Source organism: Kryptolebias marmoratus, linkage group LG4, assembly GCF_001649575.2.
Source record: "Kryptolebias marmoratus isolate JLee-2015 linkage group LG4, ASM164957v2, whole genome shotgun sequence".
In the NCBI taxonomy this organism is placed as follows: Eukaryota; Metazoa; Chordata; class Actinopteri; order Cyprinodontiformes; family Rivulidae; genus Kryptolebias; species Kryptolebias marmoratus.
In genome coordinates, this window is record NC_051433.1 from 12,101,077 (window position 1) to 12,108,135 (window position 7,059).

Consider the following 7,059-nt stretch of genomic DNA (forward strand, 5'->3'; position numbering starts at 1 on the left):
TGGTTACCAGACTCCATGAGGGCGCAGCCGTTGCCTTCTAACTGTCGCTCAGTCTGAACGGAGCTCTAACCACCTGTATCACATTTCTCACAAATAAAACACATTGTTGTAATGTTTTAACAACCCTAATACGGCTTCAAGAATTTAAGAAAATGTAAAAAAGCTTGTTTACATCTTGATATGTTGATAGTTACAAATAACAAAAAAAAGTGCTCGTTTTCCGGTTCGCTTTTTTTGACGAACACTTCCTGTCTGAAATCAGTAAATCAGTGAAATTAGTAAAACTATAACCACCATAAAAATACACTGTGTAGTTTAATCAAGTATATCCATGGTCACATCAAAAATAAATGATGGCAAAAAGTGTATGACCTGGAAATATATAATGTTTAATTATTTAAAATGACTGATATTGACTTAAAGGCCTAGCATTTCTTAAAGGTATAGCACATTCCCCGCCACCTTGAATTGCAGAGTTTTAGACTAAATTTGTAGATATTTGATGTGTTTTACTTTGTAGATGTTTTGGTCAAACTTTAACATAAGGTTTTGCAAAATCTCATGCACAATATCTGCAAAATTGATTGAGTTATAGTCATTTTTGTGATGGTTAATGACATTTAGCAGCCAACTTGAATTGAAATAACTCCAATAACCATCCAATGGTTATTTTCTAACATTTCATTAAAATCCATCCAGTGGTTCAGATGCTATTTCGCTAACAAACCAGGGTTAATGCTAAAGGTTTAAGCAAAGATCCCGCACAATACCAGTTGGAGTGTTGTGAATGACAGCTACAAAAATACCAAATCTTAGTACAATATTTGTAAAACTGACAGAATTATAACCATTTTTGTGCTTTCTAACATTAGCTGGCCATGGAGGCCATCTTGAATTGGATTGGCTCTAAAGTTAATCAGTTTTAAAGGTAAATCCAGTGAATGTTTCATTAAAGTTTCATCAAAATCCATCCAGAGGTTCATATATTTTGCCAACAAGAAGCTGAAATGATTTCCATCTCAGTACATAGTTTTATTTTGTTTGTCACATTTGCATTTTTTTTTTATTATTATTTTGGATCTTAAGGCCTTTTTTTTGTCGTCAACATAAAACAAGCCCCTATGTGTGGTGACAATTTCAAGAACATTGTAATAGAATTACAAAGCAATTACAGCTCTGTTTCAGACTCTGCAATAGTTTTCTTTTCTTTTCACTAAGGGGAATGGAAATAAATATCTCATACCTCTTTTACATTACAAAAAAAAAAGTTAAAAATAGACCGGTATAAAAGTTTCATCTGCTCTTGAAATAAAAAAATCCATTATTGTGTCATTGTCACTTGCTTTGTTTACTCGAGAAGCACAGCTATTACAAGATCAAAAAGATGTCTTTTAATTAGCTACTGAGGGAGAATACGTCCGGAAGTAGAACTGTATGTCTTACCGCTTATTAACATTTCTGCACGTCTCACTTCAAAAAACTAGGTGGTCTCAGTTATTTATGGATTTAGAACAAAAGAGACCACACAAAGAGAAAATATTTCCTAAGACTACAGTGAGTTTTATTGTTTTTGAACAAACGGCGCTGCACTCTTTCCTGCTGTCACCATTTTTCGGTGTTTTAACACTGAAAACGGCTTAAGATTTTGCAGCAGAAGTAAACAGTTTTATATAGGGCATGGTCAGAACGGGATAATGAACACATTCGCCAGAAAACTTTCCCAAAGTCATAACTTCGTGACCCAGTCAGCCTGTCCTTACAATCCCTCATTGTCAAATGATAAGAGGAGCTGATATGAGATCATCTGCGTTGGGTGATACGATTCTTTTGCATCCGTCCGACACGTTTCCAGCTTAACGTTCGCTTTACGACGAGCGGAAGACATTATGACCTGATTTTGTTTAACTTCTTGCCTTAACAAGTTATGCCTCGCGGGCCTATTTTATTCTCAAGTTGGCATGCCTGTCATGTTCACATGTGAGATAGAAACAATTATTGTGAATCCTATTGCTCTATGTAGGCCACTGGTATTCAAGTTTAATTATTTCATAGCTGGAGTGACAAAAAGCTCGGTCCTGAACCTGAACTTGAAATTAATTGCCACAGATATCAGGCTCATTGCTTCTACTCTTTGCCTCCCTTTTGTTTTCCCCAATTTATTCCTCTTACGCTGATGCCTTCACCAGCCTGGGCAGAGTTTTTCGTCGTTAACTTCCTCTCAGCGCAGCCACCAGAAGCCGGGGATATCTCTGTGGGGACATCGTTGAACTAGTAACCTACTCGTGTAACTAAGATCTAGATGTACAATGCTCCCTTTAATAAACTGAAGAACAGATGTAGCGCCATTAACTGCATGAACCACCGACTTATAATCAGTGTAAACACCTTTCACTCTGAATAGCTGCTTCATTAGGACACTGAATACTGATCTGTGTGGATGCATCAGCAGAGCGTGGCACTTTGAAAGCTTTATAACTGACTTCTTTCTCTGCAGAAAAAAAAATAAATAAAAAATGGGTTGATGTTGATTGGGACCGACAGCGTTATTAGAATAAAGGCTGGCATGCAGTGAAGCCTGTATGGAGAAATCAGTTAATAAATCAGCTCTTGTTAGCATACTTGATTATGACTAATTATCCGCTCATTATTTGGAGAAGAATCTATTTATTTAGTCCACTGAAAACACTTCAATTACTGTTGACAGTGTTTGTTATGAAATGCTACGGAGGGACAGTCCCTTAAAGGGACAGTCCGCATCTTTTGAAGCAGGGATTTGTGAGGAGGTTATTAAACAATCAATGTCTTACCCGTCTTTAAACAGCCTCGGTTCGGAGAAACAGAGCTTAATTCGGACTTATGGATGAGCTGATGACTAGTCCAATCAGGGCAAAGACCAAAGCTGATTGCAGCCATCTTCCAATTAGAGGCCTGGCAGTCCTTGAACGTGTACTGCCCACCACCTTTCATAGGAGAGTTTTAAACTAAAATCTGATTATACTGAGAAATTATAATGTTGGAATTGGAGTCCGTTTGGTCAAACCTTGAAAATAACGTCAATCTCAAGCAATAATGTGAGATGTCACGTTCAGCATGACTCTCAGCTACTTCTGCATCAAGTTTTAGCTCAATATCTGTAAAATTCACAAAGTTCTACTCATTTTTATGTTGGCTAATGTCGATAAGCTGCCATCTTGAACTTGACTGACTCCAAAAGATAATCAGTTGTAGTTGTACATTTAATGATTTATTTATTTCTGAAAGCCTCATTAAAACTTACTCGGTGGTTCCTGAGAGATTACGATAACAAACAAGGTTGACGCCAAGAGTGACGCTAAAATACGTCTTATGACTGAGTCTTAGCTACAACCACATTGGATTGTAGCTCAATATCTGTAAACTGACTCATAAATAGCTGTTTTTGTGGGTTTGAAAGTCTGTAGCGACCATCTTGAATTAGGTTGGCTGTGGAAGTTCATCCAGTGATCACGTTCTGAAAGTTTTATTTAGATTTGTCCACTGGTTCGTGAAATATACAGACAAACAAACACAAAACATTACTGCCGCTTCACCTTTGGTGGCGGGCGATAAAAATCATGTAATTCAAAACTGAGACCACTGTAAAAGCTGTTAGCTGTGTTCCCATGAACTGCTATAAGTCCAAACTGAGGTCGTTCAAAGAAACAACAAGTAAGTTATTAATTGTTTATTACCTCTCCATAGAAACCCACTTCAAAAGAGCTGAACTTTTTCAAGATGTTCTCTTTGCGGCTAAAATTGTTTTAATCGTGCTCTGGAAAGCCCGAGATACAGTTTGTGTTTTTCCAGGTAAACGATTCGGATTAAACACTGGATTTACATAGTATTTGAATGCAGGGAGTGACCCTTACAGGCAGGCTGAGAAGCTTAATGCGTCTTACAGCATATACAGCAGCAGCCTTCTTCCTTAAAGCTATTTGTATTGATCCAGTCTGGGTTTTTTTTTTCCAAATGCTCATCAACGCTGAAGCTTAAGCTTCTAACGTCATGAAAAATGTAACCATTCACCGCAAGACAGTGCAGAGAGCTGGTGTATCCAGAAGAAGGACTATCTGCAAGGAAACAAAAGGCCAAAAGTTAAAAAAAACAAAACAAAAAACATCTCCTTTGCAGAAGCGGATTCTTAATTTTTCTTTATAAAACCTAGATTCTGATGATAATTATTAAGGTATCACTGAACGATATTCATTGTTTTCTAACCTCTAACCAAAGAGCACACATTTTTAATAGAAAAAGATAAAAAATAGATTACCCGCTGCTCTTGTGGTAGAAGAAATACTTTGCGAGAAGATTCATGCGTTTGTTTGTTTTCTCTGATTGCCTTTGTATTGATTTGCAGATGGAAGTCGACGTGTTAAAGGTGTTACAGTTTGGCGAAGTCTGATCTCGCCCGCGCTTTTCTGCTTTTGTGTTCTTAATGTGTATTTGTCGCCGTTTATGCGGGTCTTTTCTACGTCTTTTGTGCTTTTTGGATTATTCTGTTAGTGCTGTGAACGCCACTGACCTTGAGTTAAACGCCTAGCACCCCATTTGAAGGAATGCATATCGCCCGCCGCCTTTTTGTGGGAGTCTTAGATGAAGCTCACCTGGTGTTTGGAAATGACAGCTCTGTGGACGTTTTAGTTAAACCTCGAAAATAATGCGACGCACAATCCTGTGCATATACTATGAGATTTCATGCTTAGAGGATGAGTTTAGAATAACTCTCAGCTACTGCCTCGTCAAATTTGAGCTCAATATCTGTAAAACTGACAAAGCTACAGCCATTTTTGTATTTAAAAGATCAGTTGGCTGTGGTGGCCATCTTAAATTATGTTGGTTTAAGAAACTATAAGATGTGCATTCAATGATTGTTTAATAAAAATCAAATGATTCATGAGATATTTTGTGAACAAACAGACAGAATTGAAGCAAAATATTTAATAGCAAAATTTAAACAAAATTTTTGAGCAATCCATTAGTGCTTAAAAGGCGTGTTGATGATCAGCCTTAGCTGCTACTACAACAAATATTAGGCCAATATGTGTAAAATTGACTGAGGTAAAGCCATTTTTGTGTTTTTCATGTTCAGTTGGCTCTGCCAGCCCTCCTTAATTGGACTGTCTCCAGAAGTTAATCGGATGTCAATGCTCACCTAATGATTCGTTTCTGCAAGTTTCATTAGAATCCTTCCTGTGGCTCATGAGATATTTGGATAACAGACGCACGAACACAAGCAAAAACGTTATCGCCCGCTTTCGCAGGAGAAAATTTCAACATTTTATGTAGCCTTGTATAGGTCCAGTCCCTGCTGACTGGTATTTTTTTTTTACTACGCAGTCTGTGCAGCTCTTATCATGATCACATTATTTCTTTTTCGGCTTTTATGTTTACATTTAATATTGTTGCGATTGTCTTTTGGCATCAGCAGAGCAATAAAGGCAAAAACCGAGCACACCCCAGATTAAAATTAATATAATAGAGATCCATGAAATGTAATGCAGCGCAAAGTAATTTAAGCATCATAACAGAGCTTGTTAGTGAGATTAAACTATATGAAACTAGAAGTTCTTTTTTTGGAGACTTTAACGTTTTATTTTTGTTCCCACACAGGAGCATTTTAACCAGCCTTGGTTCTGTGTTTGTCATTTTTATTGGGCACCACTGAAAGTGAAAGAGCGATCATGTTTTTGCTCATGTCTGCGTGTGTGTTTGTTTGGCTGTAGTGTTAGCAAAATATCTCACGAACCACTGGACGGATCCTAATGAAACTCTCAGAAAGTAATCACTAATTGTACATCTACAACTGATTAACTTTTGCCATATATTAGCCAACAGAAAAGTCTCTACAGCTCAGTTTTACAGATGTTGACCCTAAATTTGGTGCAGTAGTAGCTGAGAGTCATCCTTAACACACACTTTGAGCACTAACACATTTCATGAGGTCCCCCAATATGGCAAGAGAGAGCAAATAACGACCAAATCAGCTGTAATTCTGTCCCCTAAAATGATTTTAGTTTAAAACTCAACATGCATTTCTTCAAGGAATGCTAGGTTTTTAATTTCCATAAATGATTCACTCTCAAAGACTTAAAACAAAATCAGAGAATGACTGTAAAGTGGGCCTTAAATATGATTTTTTTTTTTTCCATTAATTTTTCTTTTAAAACAGACAGACATGTCTAAGTAAAGTCAGTAATGTTAACCTTGTTCATATTCTCTTCTCGCTTGGGGCAAATGGTACAAAATCCGCACCGTGACCTTTTGTTTTCCACAAAACTATCATTATTATTACTTGGTCAAAAGTGGGAGAATTACAAATATGTATGGTCATATAACAACCTTTAATTTTCTTAACATTTAAAATACTGTAAGCTCTACGCACTAACCCAAACCTCCAACCCAAACATTTCTTTTAACCCCTTTTCTTCTGAGTATTTTTCTCCCCCCTCTTCCTTTCCTCCCCAGCATTCTGTCAAGCTCAGCTTACAAACAAGAGATTTTACTGTGAACAATTTACCAGCAGCACGCTGGGAGTTTGAGCAAAGGCTGAGCCTCTGGTCTAATAAACAGTATCACCTTGAAGGCCAACTCTTCTGTTATATCTGAAGACATATTTAGGTCACACTGTTCTTACTCTTTATAAGCTTGTATTCTCTGTCAGGATTACCACGCGGTGAATTAAACTACTAATGTATAATAGAAACTACGCCTATAACCAAAAAAAAAAAAAATGAAAGAAATCACTCAAAAATGTTGGCATTTTGTTTTACAAACATTAACTTGCGTTAACTAGGCTCAAACCTTAAAAGAGTTTCATTCAAGAAAAATATATTATAAGGATGATTTCTTTCTTTTTTTTTTTTTTTTTTTTACAGAAAATGTTCTTTTTTTATCTTATTGGTAAAACCTGCTATTTTTCTGTCACATCAACCTTAAAACATTTATTGTGTGAAAAACCTAACAGCAGACAATTTATGATGTTGACAGATAATAATTTAGCAATTTTCTGTTATTACTTTTCCATCTGAGGACAAATTGATT